An 18,764-nucleotide genomic window follows, 5' to 3' on the forward strand; every position below is an offset into this window, starting at 1 on the left:
AGATTTAAAAACTTGTTAGGCAATGAAGCTTTGATTTTATATGAATTGTTACAAGATGTGGATGAGCCAGAAACGGTAGAATCAATATTAAAAATATTAGAGAGCTATTGTTTACCAAAAAAGAATGAGATCATGAATGTATACAATTTCATAGCTTGCAAACAAGAGGAAGGTCAATCATTTAATTAATTCTATGCAACTTTGAAGGGGCTAGTGACAAGATGCGAATTTGGAGAGCAAGAGAATAAGTTATTGAAAGCTATGATTGCATTGGGGTTAAGGTCGAAAGAAATGCAACAACGTGTGTTGCGAGACAATGCCTCGTTGGAGAAAATAATTGATTATTGTCACAGTGTTGAAATAAGTGAAAAACATGAGAAGTCAATAAATGAAGAAAAGTCTCGAAAGGAAGTGCACCCAGTTTCCAAGTATGATAAAAGGAAAACAAACTCATATCAGAAGATTGTATGCGGCTATTGCGGAATGCAGCATGTAGAAGGTAGGAGCTGCCCAGCATCTGGTAAAAGCTGTAATAAATGTGGTAAAATGAATCATTTTAGCAAAATGTGCCTGAATAGAGCTAGAAAAAATAATTTCAGAGTAAGTGAGCAAAGGCTACCTCAACCATTACATAATATTGTGGAAAATCCAACAGCAATAGAAGAAGAAGCTGAAGAGTTTATTGATTCAGTATATCTAGCTAACACTGTCAATGAAAAGCCTTGGTTCAAAACATTATTAATTGAACATAAACCAGTAAACTTCAAATTAGATACAGGAGCAGAAGTGAATATATTGCCATATGAAATTGTGAAAGACAGTGTGTTATTGAGTAGGTTGAAAAAGAGTAGTGTTCGATTAGAAGCATACAGAGGATTTAAAATTTCACCTTTGGGTCAGTTCACTGCTCAAGTGGAATCAGGAAAAAGATTTGATTTGATAAACTTTGTTGTGGTCAAAGAGAGTACAGTACCAATTCTAGGCCTTGAAGCTTGTATTCAGTTGAATCTGGTGAAATGAATTGATGAAGTTCAGAAGCAAAGTAGTAACAACAATGTGAAGGATAGAACATATTTTTTTGAAACGTATACTGATGTGTTTACTGGCCTTGGTTGTTTCCCCGACAAGTGCAAAATTCGATTAAAAAAGGATGCAATGCCACATGCCAGCTCAGTGAGACGTATACCAATGAAGATTCAAGACAAATTTAAAGAAAAACTTGATGATTTGATAACCATGAAAATTATTGAAAAGGTTGAGGAGCCCGTTGAATGGGTTTCAAATGCTGTGATAGTAGAGAAACCTGATGGATCCTTAAGAATTTGCATAGACCCTGTACATTTGAACAAGTACATTGTAAGAGAAAGAGTTACAATCCCAACAATACAGGATATTCATCCTCGTCTAGCAAATAAAGAGTACTACAGCGTTCTTGACATAAAAGATGGATTTTATCACATACTCCTTGATGAAGAATCTGCTAAATATTGCAATTTTAGCACTATATTTGGAACTTATAGATTTTTACGTTCTCCTTTTGGCTTATGTAATTTACCGGAATTGTTTCACAAATGTGTTTCAAAGTATTTTGAAGATATTCCAGGAGTAGTGGTTTATTTTGATGATATTTACATTACTTCAAACAGCAAAGAAAAACATGACAAGACAGTGAAACAGGTCTTGGAACGAGCGAGGAAATTGAACATCAAATTTAATTTCAAGAAATTTCAATATTGCATACCTGAAGTGAAGTATTTAGGAATGCTGTTTAATAAATCAGGAATGCTTCCTGATACCGGAAAATAAAGGTTATTAATGATCTCCCCGACCCAACAAATAAAGCTGAACTACAACGTCTGTTGGGGATGGTCAACTATTTGAGAATGTTCATCCCAAATATGTCACAAATAGTGTCACCATTGAGAGCATTATTGAAGAAAGACGTCCCTTGGTGTTGGACAGAGATTCATGTAAATGCAGTAAATAACATTAAAAAGGTTCTTACAAGTGACAAGGTCATTGCTCCCTTTGATTATAAGATTCCAGTTTTAATCCAATGTGATGCATCACAAGACGCTTTAGGATGCTGTTTACTACAGAACAACAAGCCAATTTATTTCTCATCACAATCTATGAACTCTTCTGAATGTGAATATGCCCAAATTGAGAAGGAACTCCTTGCTATTGTATTTCCTTGTGATAAATTTCACACCTATATCTATGGTCATGATGAAATGACTATATATACTGATCATATGCCATTAGTTTCAATAGTGAAGAAACCATTAAACAACATACAGGATAACAGAATTCGTCGATTGGGACTAAAACTAATGCCTTACCAATTTAGCCTCCAGTACTTACCTGGGAAAAACATGTATATTGCTGATTATTTGTCAAGGTGCAGTGTAAGAACTAGAGAAAAAGTTGATTTGAACATGGCAGATATGGTTCATTGTGTTACTGAGCTTACACTTGAATCAATTTGTAACAGAAACACAAAATGATGATGTTCTTCGGAAAGTTATAGATTATTGTGAAAATGGCTGGCTTAATAATATTGCTGATGGAGGAGAACTAAGGCATTTTTTCAAAATAAGAAATGAAATACAATTTAGCAAGGGTCTATTGTATTATAATTCAAGAATTATTATATTACAAGTTCGGCTGTTAAATCTATTTTATCCCAGTTATTTGGCAGGTTTGGAATTCCGCAGATTATAATAGCTGGTAATAATCCGTTCGGCTCCCAAGAAATGATACAGTTCGCAAAGGAGTGGGATTTTAAAACTATTACAATAAGTCCTCGTTATTCTCAGTCTAACGGCTTAGCTGAAAAGGGGGTGGACATAGCAAAGACTATGATAAGAAAGTGTGCTGAAAGCAAAACCGATTTAAACTTGAGTTTGCTTAACTATCGGAATAGTTGTGTTGCGGGTCTCAATTATTCTCCTGCTCAGTTAATGTTTGGTCGAATGATAAAAACAAAGTTCCCTTATCCTCAAGATAGATTGAAACTTCATCAACTTCCTCGGGAAGAAATAGCAGTGCAAATGAAGAACCATAAATTTCAACAGAAAGAAACATACAATAAGCAGTCACGGAAACATGTTTCTTATTTCAAAGAAAATCAGCCCATTTACATCCAAGATTGGAGAACAAAATTATGGGAGCCTGGAGTAGTTATTAATGAAGCTGATGCCTCACGGTCCTATGTGGTGAAGTCCAATAGTGGAAGAATATTAAGAAGAAATGAGAAGTTTTTAAGAAGAAGATGAAATCAAAGGAAAGGTTGAATAAGAAAATATTTGAGGAAGTAAAAGGGGAAGATGTTTGTATATCATGTGATGTTTCTTAATCACATGATAACTGTTTGATAAGTTTAAGTTGTTTACTGAGTTTAGTTTGTTATCTATGTAAATAAAGAAGGTTGCTTCAAATGGCTAAGAATTTATTAAGATATTTAAACAGAATACTCCAAGCATCAAAAAACTTTTTAACTCTTTCTCAAAAACATCGACATCTTAACAATTTTTCAAGTGAGTAGGAAGCTTTCTAATAAATTTAAGGCCCATATATGTAGGTTTTTTCTCAAAAAGAGCTGTTCTGTGATACAGTGAAGCATAGTCTCCTCTATTTCTAGTATTGTATCCATGCGAATCAGCATTTCTAGTCATTGTCTTTCTTCTAACATGCATAATCACCTCATATATATAAATAGAGGGAACAGTTAGTATGCCTAATTCCTTAAGTGGTTCCTACAGGGCTCTAAAGGCATAATACCTTTGATCGCTCTAACAGCTTTTTTTGGAGCTTGAACACCCTCTCCAGATTCTGGCATGACCCACCCCACACAATAATGGCATAGCGGATGTGTGACATTATGAGTGAGTGGTAGACTGCCATTGTGAGTTTGGTATCATTCAATCTTCTTTTTTGTCGGAGTGCAAAGACTCCAGATGCAATCCTCCCACAGAGCTGATCAGTATAGCAATCCCAAGAGAGATGCTGATCCAGAGCAAACCCTAGGAATTTCACAAAATGAGGCTGGTTAACATTATTTTCATTTATCTGTACATTAATAAGTTGATTTATCCTGGAATTATTTCTATGTGTAAACTGTAAAAAATGGGATTTTGATTAATTTATTCCTAGTTTGAGTTGAGAGAGGTACTGGGCTATGGCATTAATGTTCATGAAAGATTATATTTCTAACACACTTGCATCCTGAGAGCTGCAAATGTATGATGTGTCATCAGCATACATTAAAACTCTTCCCTGGAATATAACTTTTGGCACATCATTTACATATAGCAAAAACAACAAAGGGCCAAGTATAGAGCCCTGTGGTACACAAGCCTTCACTGATACTCTATCCAATAAGTGATGAATTATCTTCCCTTGTTATTTCCACACACTGAGACCTATCCAGGAGATAGGACCTGAACCATTCCAGTTCAACTAGGATTTCAACTAGTAGGTCCATTCCAGTTCAACTAGTAGGTCCCCTATGTACACCGGACCTCACCTCTACAACCAGCTGCCATCTAGCCTAAAAAATATACAAGACAGGAAAGCCTTCATCAGGAAACTAAAGCACTACCTAAGCAATAGATCTCACTACAGCCTGTACGAGTTTAAACGACCCCTACTAAAGGGAAGATGAAAAGACATTTCCTGCAGCCCTGGCAGCTGGTGAAGACCACAGAAATATCAAGTAGGCTATCAATTGTTGATATGGATTGTGAAGTAGATAATATACTTATTGGAGTATGCAAGAAGTTCCTTTTCCTTTCCTATTATCCTTAAAATGCAAAATTTCAAAAAAACCTGTGTATACATTGATGTGCAGTTAAGAAATAAATAGGCCTATTCCTTCCAAATCTCATATAATTCTAACAACGTGCTTGGCCGTAAATGCGCTACATACATACATACATACATACATACATACATACATACATACATACATACATACAGACAAAAGAAAATCCGAGTTGAAACATAAACCTCACTGCGTTTGGTCAATTATTAGAATTTGAAATCAAGAATTTAACCTCTTAACCTACTCTTTTACCTTCGAAACATTAATAAACAAATCTCAACCTGGACCCCAACCCCTTTCAACATATTGCATTCCCAAAACAAAGACCTAACCCCAACCTGTTCTTTTACCTATGAATTTACAAATAAACATGATCCCTAACTGGCGTAATTACACTACAATTGAAATAAAATTATTCCTCCCACATATTAAATAGCTGGCTACACATGTAGAGTCGTTCACTGGAACACGGCACAGAATAAGTACAGAATGGAAACTTGTAATCCAACCAATGCTTTTTACATGACGCAAATACTAGACACGTCACGTGACCTTGGGAAGTTCCAATCCTGGCCTTCTGATTGGCTCGTGGCAGCGAAAGAGATCAATTGATCCGGATCATTAAAGTGATCCGAACCCACCATCAATACTATTACAATGCGGCGCTTCCTAACAAGATGGCGGATTTTGGCGTCAGGGTACTAGCAAAGTTTCCATACTGTATGTATACTGTGATCACGGGGGGCCGCGGAATTGGAAATATCTGGAACTCAAAATATCAATGTTAAATGTCCTATGCTTGAAAACTGTTGCTGGGTGGAACTCCAAATATTTGTCAGACAGCGGAATTGGAAATATCTGGAACTCGAAATATGTTGCTAGGCGGAATTGGGAGTATCTGGTACTCAAATTATTTGTTTGTCAGATGGCGGAATTGGAAATATCTGGAACCCAAAATATTGGTGCCAAAGTGGGAGTACTGGTAATGTGTTTGTGATTGAGAAATGGTTCAAGTCTGACTTATTTTCTGGAATGATATGGACTATAGTGCGGTCCACGTTATAATGTCAGTATTTGATCAACATTGGACTTGCTATCCTTGTCTGTCATTCGACAAAGCAGATAGTGCTATACTTTTCTAGCTCTGCAACGCTACCAGATCGTTATTTAACAATGTAGAAATATAATCTGTCAAGGCATAGAATCACAAACACTGTTCTCCTATCCTTTTCCACTGCCATTATAACGTGGACCTCACTATAGTTACCCACTTAGAGTAATTCATGGCTCATTATATATTAAAATTATAAAATAATAGTCATGTACATATTATGCAAGTTTTCAAAACTCTGTTTCTGTTTCAAACAAGACTGATGACTGTTGATGAATTTATTTTAGGTTAACTATAGAACCCTTCATTTGTTATGCGATAAATTTGTTTCATCCCACAGAAACACAGTCTTGCTAATAACGATCGATATTGTGAGTTCGATATATTTCTAATTCCACATAGTCACATACTTCCAATTCCACCAGCTGACAAGATATTTTGAGTTCCGCCGGCCTGCACGATATTCGCAGTTCCGCCTGTCAACATATTCGGAGCTCCATATATTTCCAATTCCGGCTAGCTGCAAGATATTTTGAGTTCCAGATATTCCCAATTCATGTGACCCGATCACGGACTCACGGTGTGGAGTGCGCGTTCATTCAAAATGGAAAGGAAGTAACAGCTATTTTTCCAAGTAGCAGCTAACAAACTGCTCCAACAATACTCGAACAAATAATACGCATGCACAGTAGATAGGAGCAGTTCTACAGAGAGACATGTTAATGTAATCATCATCGGGTGTATACCATCTGACCGACCTAAAAACTGACCGACCTGCAAATTGACCGTCCTACAAACTGACCGTCTTGCAAACTGACCGTCCTGCAAAGTGACAGTTCTGTAAACTGACCGTCCTTATGACGTCATAAGAACAGTCGAACTGCCATCAGCGGGTGGGTAAAGTTGTTCAACTGGAGAGCTGGTCGACAGTCAAAAATGTAGACAAAAATAAACTTGAGTGGACTTGAACGATAGGATCGTTCCACGTTTCCACTCTGTATAAACTTTACACTTCACGGTTTAAAGGTTATGTTTATGTTAACACTGCTTACTGCTTAGTGCTTACATGCTTACAGTGCGTTATACATTTTATAATTATTTATTATTATTAGAACTCACTTCAAGTTACAAATCAAAGGTAACTGATTTAAAACTTAAAATACCTATATGAATATAATTTAAAACAATACGTTACGTAGAGCTAGCTAATAGAAAAGTTTGAATCATTTTTACATTTATTTGTATTAAGGTCTAAAATAAATTATGTAGAAGACTATTTCAATCAACAGTTTTTATTTAGATAGGCCGTATGTATTGTAGCTACAATAATAAAGTAAATTCTTTATTAGTAGTACGGCAGCTTAAAATAATTTATTGTGAAATAAATGTAGGCCTATTATGGAAACTAATCACTAACCTAATCACCGGTTTTACTTTCTTAATACATTATTCTAGTACATTTTTATCAGTAATAATTGCATTGCTTATCTTGTTATAAACTTTACAAAATTTCAATTAGATGTACCTTGTGTAATTTTCGAAATACAATAATGCACTTCAAATCGCTGATTTTAGCCTTATCTTTGGCGTAATTTTAATAGGCTATGTCACCGGTATTTGGAAACATTGCATTATTTAAAAAAAAAATGGAAAAATAGGTAAAGAATGAAATCGGGTGATAGCAATTCTATTTTTACTAAAATAATTATTACAGACTGATGATTTTTTCTAAATCAATGTTATTTTTCTCATATTCGATTGATATATTTCATATTAATAATAACTTCTAATTAATGTCAGTTGCACAGAAGCCGGCTAAATTTTAACCATGATTAATTTCACAAGAACCAATCAGAGAAGGCATTTTTTATAATACGGTTTGTCTGATTGGCTCTCCTGGAATTAATCACAATTAAAATTTAACCGACTCTTGGCACTTAGTCATGATTTAACAATGAAACAGACAATCCTTTTTCATACATTGTTGTGATTGAATGGAATTCAGTTTACTCAGTGGAAAAGTTATTATTTAAAGGTATATTGTATTGACTCAAAATTATTACAAAATTTTGTTTGTAAAAGCTCTTGATTTAATAAAAGCATTATTATTGTTATTAAATGGCTATTTTTTATCACGGCTAAGTATTCGCTAAAATCTGGTTGAATTGATTATAAATGTGTACCGTAGGTATTACCTATAGGCTACGAGACTTGAGATAATCTATAGGTACCTTTTCAAGTTTGATTCAAGAAAGTATCAATTGTAGCCCAATAATTGAGAATAGACATTCGTATTTTAGAAGTTATCACATCATGTAATATTAAGAATAGTGAATTGTATTTGAGAAAGTATTAATTCAATTTGAGATACGGTAATGAGATATGTTAGTCAGAAATTTCTGTTGAAAATCCAGTTGATCTTATTAAAATTAAATCTGAATTAAAATTCATGCAAAGAATGCAAGTATGGAATGTGACGTTGGACAAGTGGAATATTTTCTAATCTTCAATTAACAACTTCCCATGTAACTTACATCTTACTATTTCTCAATTACAATTCACAATTCTTAATTACAATTGAAAGCTTCCCGAATAAAATTCAAAATTTGTAGAAATATTCATTTTCAAAAGGGTAAAAATATTATATTCAAAGTTAAATATACAGTATTTCTACCAATAAGAGTCAATCATACGTATTGGAAACTATGAGCCGAATCTGCAATAACTGGTTCTGAATAAACTGCTCGACTTGCCAGATTAGACATCCTATGTTTAATGAAAGTATCAGATAATTCCATAATTCATATCATAAATATTCTTAGTAATATTTAAGACAGCTTTGCTACTATTTGGTGGTATTCGTTGGAAGGCTTTTCAGTGCCTAGCTAAAGATGCGTCTACACCAAAGTTATTAACAAAATTTTTATTTTTCCTTCCTTATAGATTCTATTAGATTGAACATACTGCAACTTATCATACAAATGATGTGCTTAGGTGTTTGTCAAGATCCGTTTAATGTAATAGAATCTATAAGGACGGAAAAATAAACATTTTGTTGATAACTTTGGAATAAACGCAACTTTAGAAGAACCGACCGAGGTGATTATTGATAAACAAGTCATACGATGATCAAACTAGAAATATTTCTAGACCTTTGAAGTACTTGACGAGTCAATCCTGTTAATTTATTTATTATTTTACAAAGGCGACTTTGTAGAAGTATTTTAAGCCTAGGTGATGATGATGGGATGAATGATAATACAATGAAGGTAGAGTTATGAATGATTAAAAATTATAGGTTATGCTATCCTCTTGAATTGATTTGAGTCATTTTTCAATCCAGAAATAAAACTAAAAATTTTGAATTTTATTTGATTAAAAACCAAATATAATAGAATGATGACATTCAATAAACTCTCAGAACTTGAAAATATTGAGTTATTAAGAAAAATTTTGAACCAGAAATAAAACACAAACTAATTACAACATTTTTTTTAAATCAGGCAACTTAAAAAACTTTTGTATTTCAAAAGAATAAGAGTTATTTTAAATAAATATCCTTATTTACAATATTGACTATTCAATGGGTAAAATTCAAAGTTCCTACTTTAGGGAGTATCTCTCATCTTCGAGTGCCTATTCCTACCAGAAAAACTGAAACAAAAGTGGGACATTGTGATGTTCATGAACATGGGACGTTGTCACAGCATTGCGTTTACATTGCAGGCTGATAAACAGGCAGTCTAGTCATAATAAACATGACCTAATAAATTCTATTTTATTTGGTTCAAAGGTAAGAGAAAATGTGTGGGAGGCTATGTTTTGGCTTTTAAATGGAAATATTTTACTACTGGCAAGCAGCTGGAGGAAATCATTGAAAATGCACGTCCACGATATAAAATCGATGTGTCTAAAGCTACTTCAAGTTTTGGTTGTACAATAAAAATTCTAACTAATTTTTATCGAACGTCCAAAGTCTAACTACACACACATCAATTTTTGAATGAACAATTTTTTGCCGTCCTTATAAACTCTACCAGGAGCTTGACAAACTCATGATCACATCATAATATATGTTTGTCAAATTTTGTTCAATTTAATCAAATTATTAGGATTGCATAAAATCGTAAGTTCAAAAATTGATGTGTGTGTTACTAGACTTGAGACTTATTCACACAACATATTCCCAAACTTTCATAATAATTATTTGTCTAGTAGTTTCTCAATCACATATAAACACTTATTTCTCTTTTTCTTTAGGGCTTTTTTGTAATATGAATAGAAATACAAATCTCAGTACCCTTTTAAATTATTTTATCACTACATGATTTGGACATTAAATGCCATTTTCAAGTCTGAAGCATTCCGATTCATTTTCAAACTTGAAAATGGCATTAATGTCCAATTAAGTTGTGATAAAATAATTTAAAAGGGTTCTGAGATTTGTATTTCTATCTATATTTAACATTCATTTATACTTTCTATTTTTATATTTTATCCAAGTTGTATTATATTGTGTTGTAATTAAAAAATAAAGTGATAGATTTTATCAATTTAATAGTAAGCACTATTATTCACATTAGTCCAATTATATTTTCTTATGACTCTCAATATATTTCTTGAATATTCCAATGCTGTCTGCTGTACATTATAAATTTAGTCGAGTCAGATCTGTAATGCAGCATCTGGACAATGCTTCAACAATGATCAAGTCTGAACTTTCCTTGTTGGACTAGACCCAACAACAGTGATTTTTCATGTGAGGAAAAACACTACATCGAAAATTTGAAACAAATTAGTCACACAAGGTGTTTTTTTTTTAATGATAGAAATAAAAAGTCTTGATATTCTACATAATTTTCAAGTTGCAATTTATTTATTTATATATTAATACATTATAATATTTACAGATCTATCCTAATAATATTTCCTATCCACCTAATATTTACAACCTCTTCTGGAGATACGGACAACCTGAAAAGATGAAAATTATTTTTTTTTAAATCAGTTATTTGAATGAAAACAGTAATATTACCTAGTTTATGAGTCAGGAGTTCCTAACATCTTATCATCACATGTTTAAACTGATTGAACCACATCTGTAGATTATCAATAAATATTTAGGACATTTATATAATCATAGTAACATCAAACTAAAATGCATATAGAAAATGCATTCAACATGGCTTACTTTAGATAATCTATAGTAGGCTGTGATACAAATCAATAAAAATGCATTTAGAAAATGCATATAGAATCCATAAAAAATATTTAATCGAGCATTAGCGAGTTTTTACTTTCAACTCAAGGCCAAAGTCGTTTTCCGTCGTGTGTATGTTCAACAATAACTTTTGAAAGATTTGATCAATCAACTTCAAATTTTGAACACATATTCTTCGACTCTTTTTACAGCTCAAGCTCGTTGGCCAACAAAATTTACCGACTCCTTCGTCCTTTTTCAGGATATAACAAATAACATTGAAATTGCTCAAGTAAAACATTTGTTGTGATTTATCATTAAGCCAGTTGAAGAATTCATTGCATGCAATTACTACAGTTTTTCCATTCATTCATTCATTCATAACATCAGCTGAGGCTATTTGGGAGCTGTCACACAGACAGTCCTTCATGGGCTGACACATGATTTCAGCTGGCTAATTTGCAACTTTTACATCAACAAACTGATACGGGTTGAGATATCAATGTGCGATTTTCTCTTGGAACTCTGTATTGAAATCATGTATCACATGACCATCTTCTCATTAAAAAAAATGAATTTCGATTCATATGAGGGAAAAAGATGTTAAAGCGAAAGAGTAATTTTTCATTTCAAATAGGATCCCCAATGAAACCTCCTTTCAAATAATTCTTGTAAAAGAAATATTTAGCTGTTTTCATAATTTTAATCAACTCTGTATAATAAAAATTTGCGGGTTTCAAAAATTACAATACAACAGTTCATGAGTGAGTTCTCCAACCCAGGGTGTCACTAGTGCAGAGTTGGTAAAAATTATGGATACAGCTAAATGTTTATTTCACAAGAATAATATTACATTAGGATTCATTGGTTATCCCATTTGAAATGAAAAATTACTCTGTCGCTTTAATATAAATGATAATTTCCACATACTAAAATCAAGGTACAAGTAATATGTAACTTTTTGGCTGTCGACCATTGTAATGGTTATCTCGCCAATCTGACACTTACCTTCTCACATCACTTCATCCTCTCCAGCAATATCAAGAAGGAACCACTCATTCTAGGCAGTGGCCTATTGACAATGTTTTCGACACCATGAGCCACTGCGCTCAGAAAGTGTGTAATTCTTATTTCTCCGTTGATTAAACGACGAATCGCCTTTTTGATATCGCGAGTAATCTTGTTTTCCCTTGGTTGGTTGACTGCAATGTCTCTATGAACTCGAATGATATTATCATAAGAGGTTTTCTCTATTGTTTGGAGACTTCCTAAAAAGCAATTAATTCAAAGCATATTACAAGAAAATTTTTAACAATTGCAAATGTCAAAGGACTTGAAATAACTGCTGTGCTCTCATCAGTTGAACCACTTTTTATTGATCTTGCAGCTGTGTATTTGATCAAGCATAAAAAATACAATTGATAATATTTTGTATGCAGGAATTTTAGTAATTTTAAGCCTATGAGTTTGAAGGTAAATCTTTGACAAAAATAAATTATCACTTCATCATCCACTATTATTCTGATCTCCTTTGCTTAATTTTAATTTTTAATGGTTCTGTGTCTGAGTTTCCTCGCTGTTGCAACCTAATTTTCTTAAAAGCCAATGATAAGTTAAATTGTAATGCACATTTTAATCTAATGTAATTATTCCAATTTCGAGGGCGTTTCATGATGTTATTTCAGTATTTCATGATCATGATTTCAGTATTTCCTAGTGGGGGGCATGCATAAGGTTACGTTGAGGATTAAAACTTCAAATGACTGAATAATCACATCTCCTCATACAGCTTGTTCATATCAGCTCGTCAAGGCGGTTAAAAATCATTTATCATGTCACTAAAATTTGTTGAAAAAATAGAAAATTTCTCCTTTAGGTAGTGTATTTTAGCCCATATTTTTCAATGCATAGAAAAATGACCAATTTCTATATTCAAAACTGTGTGTCTCGGTAACTCAAAATGATACTTGGTCTTGATTTGAAGAAAAGAATCTACTCTTTTATGTAGGGGAATGATTTTTGTAAAAATATAATCGTGAAGTAAGATACGTTTGTTTCAAAAAATCAAGAAATTTGCGATATTTTTCTCATTTTCACGATAATAAACAGTAATGCAAGATCAATTTAAGGCAACTATGCTTATAGAGCATGAAATTTTCTCTCATTTGAGACCAATCGCAAGTTTCTATAATGTATTTTACTCGTTTTAGAGACTCTTTAAACAGTAAAATCGCAAGAAAAATTAGAAAATAAAAATCATCATTCAATTGGCTGTAACTTTTGAACGGTAACAGAAGTATAATTCATGGGAGTGAAAAGAGGAGAAAATTCATTACAACCTTGACTACTTTTTACTTTCCTTGCCCTATTACCATAGGTAAGGAAAGTATTGTTTTCCGAAAAAAATTAAGGTACCCCAATTTCTAAATTTCTATACGTTTTAAGGTTCCCTGAGTCTGAAAAAGTGGTTTTTTGGTATTGGTCTGTATGTGTGTGTGTGTGTGTTTGTGTGTGTGTGTGTGTGTGTGTGTGTATGTATGAGTGTATGTGCGTCTGTGTATACGATATCTCATCTCCCAATCAACGGAATGACTTGAAATTTGGAACTTAAGGTCCTTACACTATAAGGATCCGACACGAACAATTTCGATCGAATGCGATTCAAGATGGCGGCTAAAATGGCAAAAATGTTGCCAAAAACAGGGTTTTTAGCGATTTTCTTTAAAATGGCTCCAACGATTTTGATCAAATTCATACCTAAAATAGTCATTGATAAGCTATATCGTCAACTGCCACAAGTCCCATATCTGTAAAAATTTCAGGAGCTCCGCCCCATCTATGCAAAGTTCGATTTTAGATTTCCAATTATCAGGTCTCAGATATAATTTAAACGAAAAATTTCGAGTGGAAAAAATTGAGCATGGAAATCTCTTCAATTAATGTCCAGTAACATTTTCACCTTAAATTGAAAATAAGCTTGAAATTTGAGAAAATGTAATTATTCAATTGCAAACTTTTGGCAACTGTTGATTCTATTAAATATGATGAGATAGCAGATCTCGTGTGTATCCAGGGTTATTGAACTGTCACCAGCTGGCTCAGATCTTTGACTTGAGATGCGCGTTTGCACTAGCATCAGGTGATCAATTTTCATAACGGCAAGGAAAGTTGTGTGAGTGCGCCACACCAGATTTTTTTATTTTTTATCTGAAGTTTTCCACAATATACGCAACATTGCTTATGCGAGACTGTGAAAATGGAGGAAATATCACAAATTTCTTGCACATTCAAAGATGCGTATCTTGTGGAACACTTCAGATAAAAAATCCAAAAATTAGTCCTGTGCGATCACTCAATTCATTGGAAATTTTATCATCTTTAATATCGTATAGAGAATGCTTTTTATCGTAAAATTCAAGGTTCTCGAGATTAAATGGAGAACTTGAAAAAAGTCCAAAATTTTGGTGGTTAAGTCGCCCTCTGGTGTGTTAGCAAATTTCAGATTAGAATTCAATGCCCCATTTATAGAACCGTCGAAAAAACTTATTTCGGGGCTGTTTCCTGAAAAACGACCATTTGACTGGACTATGAGTTGTTATTGGTATTAATAGATAGAATTTACAAAATGTACTTGTTGAGATGATATCTTTATTCCAAAAACCAATCCATTTATAGATACATTTTGTTCAACTTGTTTACTCGTTAACCAACTTGTGTTATTTATTACTCCTGTAATGTTTAAGTAAATACAACCTACAACACAACATCAGTGATAACCTGGTACAATAATTTATGATAATTTAGAATACCTAGACTTGCTGACATTATATTGTATGAATAGAATTATTCCAAATTTGTATGAATGTTTACCAAAATTGCTATTCAATATTCTTTTGGAATAAAGAATTATTATCAATGATAATTATTATTATCCAACTTTTTATAAGTAACCTTAACATTTAAAAGGAAAGCCTCCCTTACTTATCTTTTAATATCCTATTAAAATATTTGTCATGTAGTTTTTCCTGATATAATGTAGTACTTTGATAAACATTTGTACTGGTATATAATAATATTAAAAACTTTGATAATTGTTCTCTACTTTTCAGTCCTCCCGAACAAGAACGGGTGCACTGCTATCTCATCAAAATAATACCAAATATCAAAAAGATACTTCATTTCTATTTTAAAAGAGATAAGAAACGATATATGAGTAGCTTAATTACAAACACGGCCAAGTGCCATTTGCAAAATTTTTCAGGAGAGACCAAAAACTGTTTCTTATAAAAAAAAACTGTTTTAGTTGCTGTTTTTTTTTTATGTGAATAGTCTTATGTCTTGAAAGTTGAATAGCATTAAGATTTCAACCTTAATAATATAGGTTAATTAGTTATTTACAAAATAAAAATGGACATGGCCGAATTTGTAACCAATGTATGGAGCTGGCCATTTTTGTAACCAAGCAGGTTTGGATCTGGACGTTTTTGTAACAATTACTGCTGTATGATGGAAAATCTTTGAGTGTGGTTCTATTGATAAAACAGTTTTAAAAAAACATTATTTTATTTTTTCAAATTGTCAGCTCAACTGATAAAAATCTAATAAAACACAAAAAATAGAAAAAATTGAAAAGATTGAAAAAAATTAAACCACAAATTCTACAATTTCGTCATTGTCAATTAATTCAATTGAAACAAAGTACACAATCTTTCTCCTAATCTCTTCTCTGAAATTTATGATTATGACTGCAGACCAGAATGATTCAGAGTCACATGGTCAGGTCAGGTGGTCAGATCACGTGGTCTGTTCAGGGTCATGTGACTCAAATCCTCTACTGCGATTGGCTTGGCTGGACTTGGCCGTTTTTGTAACAGCATGGTTGTGGAGCTGGCCAGGTTTTGTACCGAAGTAGCATTTTTCAATAGGTATTAAGCATTGATCTGTCCGTTTTTGTAACAAACCAATGCCATAATAGGATTCAGCGCTCAAAATACTATAAGAATCTATTAAAATATCATTTTTGAAATTTTTGGAGTTAGCCGTCTTTGTAGCTGGGCTACTCATATATTTTTTTACAATATTTTTATGAAAACTGCATTAAAAAATGCATTACAAAATTGGTTTCACTAAACCTAAAAGATTTTACAGCAGGTGCCTACAAATTTAATAATAAAATACATAAATAGAATGATATGCTAACTTTAACTGACAGAATCCAAGGGCAGGGCAGTGGACTGTGGATGATAGTTGGTATAAATACCTACAAATAAATCTTTGAATTCTGTACATAAAAATACTGATAGCTTGAAATGTGGTAAGTACGCCAATAAAAGACTAAATGAATCAACAATATAAGATTTAATAATAATAAGATGATAATAGTAGGAAGATGGCCACATACAAAAACAATTGTATCAAATATTTTGAGATCAATAAATTAATAATAGGCAGGTGGCCACATACAAACAATTGAATCAAATATTTTGAGATCAATAAATTAATAATAGGCAGATGGCCACATACAAAGGCAATTGTAAGTAGGTTAAGTCTTTGAATCCTTAAATAATAATAGGCCGATGGCCACATACAAAAACAATGAGTCAAATCTTGGGAAAATTACAACATGTGAAATAATGTAGAGAACTACAACATTTAAATGAAATTAGGTCAATGACATTAATGACCATTAAGTTCTGACAATAACTGCAAAGGTATTAATGATATTAAATTATTAATGATATTGGTATTAATGATATTGCAATAAATGCAAAGGTATTAATAATGATACCTGAAATGAATAATTTGAGTGCAATAATGAAAGTTATTACTAAGGTATAATAATAATGATTAAAAAATGACAATAAGCTGTAAGAAATGCTCAGCAAATAACATACATAAAAATATATGCGGCATAGGCCTTCAGTGATTTGAATGTCAAATTAGATTTCGACCTAACAATTAATAGGCGTTATTGGCCTTAAAAATATCACTTAAGAGCTAAGGGTAGCTAATAAATACAATGAGGACAGTCCGGGTTGAATATAGGCGACATGGGCCTTCAATGAATTGAATGTCAAGACAGACATCAATTGGAACGAGTAATAGGCGACAGTGGCCTTCAATGAATTACTTGTAAAGCCAAGAGTAGCTGTCAAATCCAATAAATAAATAGGCGTCGATGGCCTCAGTGAAATGAATGTCAAGCTAGACATTAACTAAACAATAGGTAGGCGTCGGTAGCCTCAGTGAAAGAATGTCAAGATAGACATTAATAATAGGCGACAGTGGCCTTCAATAAATCACTTGTAAAGCCAAGGATAGCTGTCAAATCCAATGAATTAATAGTTGCTACTATTGAATACAATTATATAGGCGTCAGTGGCCTCAGAAAATCACTTGTGAAGCCAAGGGTAGCTGTTAAATACAATGAATTAATAGGCGTCGGTGGCCTTAGTGAATTGCATGTCAAGATAGACATTAATCAAATAGTAAGTAGGCGTCAATGGCCTCAATAAGTTGAATGTCAAGATAGACATTAGTAGGCGTTAGTGGCCTCAATGAGTTGAATGTCAAGATAGACATTAGTAGGCGTCAGTGGCCTCAATGAGTTGAATGTCAAGATAGACATTAATAAAACAATAATGATACATACGTAAATGAAACTTGAAAAGAACGAATTACATAACCTGAATAAAATTTTGAAGAGGAGATGCGGCCAGGCAGACAGGCAATGACTCCGCAATACCAACACGAACAGGACATCAGCAAGCGATGAAATGATTAGGCCATGCAATGACAAGCATGGAAACGTCCAATACAGCAGGCGAATCCCCCAATGGAAAGGTAGGCTGGAGCGGGTAGAATTCCAAACGAATAATCCGATCTTCAAATTGTGGAATTTTTGGATTGATTTCCAAACAGTAGAGATGATGCACTTGAAAGTTTGAGGTTCACGAGGTGAAACCAATTGTAGAAGAATGGCAACTGAAGCTCACACGAGGTTGCAATTTTAGACAAAGTTTATCCAATTTTACCAGAGTAATTGAGTGAAGAACTCGATGAATAATTGAATCACACTGAAGAGTAGAACAAACGAATTGATCTGAAGAGTAATTCACACTTTAAAAAGGTTCTGTAGATCAAATGAATAGCGATGAAACGCTCACACGCAGTTGCAATTTTAGACAAAGTTTATCCAATTTTACCAGAGTAATTGAGTGAGGAACTCGATGAATAATTGAATCACACTGAAGAGTAGAACAAACGAATTGATTTGAAGAATAATTCACACTTTAAAAAGGTTTTGTAAGTCCGATGAATTCAGATGAAAGGTTTAGACCGAGCGCAGGAAGAACACACTCGACTATCTCCATTGAACGACAAAAAGCAAAAGCAAAGACGCTAGTAAGAAAAAGGGGAAAGCGGAAATGTAGCCACGTACGTGAAACGTCCACAAACGTTTGGTGAAAAAGTGGCAAATAACTAAAAGGTAAGATGCCAAAAGACAAGATAAAATTCTAAAAAATCGAATAGCACAAATATTAAAATTGCAACGGCAAAAAATCCGACGAGAAAATACGAATAAAAGCATAGAAAACCAGCTGATGGAGCAGTGGCAAAAAACCGCG

The 18,764-nt window shown here is 33.2% G+C and overlaps 1 long non-coding RNA gene across 1 annotated transcript; it reads right to left on the bottom strand.

Moving 5' to 3' along the window:
• Nucleotides 1-10,781: 10,781 nt before the first annotated feature.
• Nucleotides 10,782-12,620, bottom strand: LOC120354348. Its single transcript, XR_005572971.1, has 2 exons — nucleotides 12,145-12,620; nucleotides 10,782-10,910 (listed from the first exon to the last, which is right to left on the bottom strand). It is a non-coding gene; the product is annotated as an uncharacterized LOC120354348 (long non-coding RNA).
• Nucleotides 12,621-18,764: the final 6,144 nt, after the last annotated feature.

The sequence above is a fragment of the Nilaparvata lugens genome, chromosome X (assembly GCF_014356525.2).
Source record: "Nilaparvata lugens isolate BPH chromosome X, ASM1435652v1, whole genome shotgun sequence".
Lineage (NCBI taxonomy): Eukaryota > Metazoa > Arthropoda > Insecta > Hemiptera > Delphacidae > Nilaparvata > Nilaparvata lugens.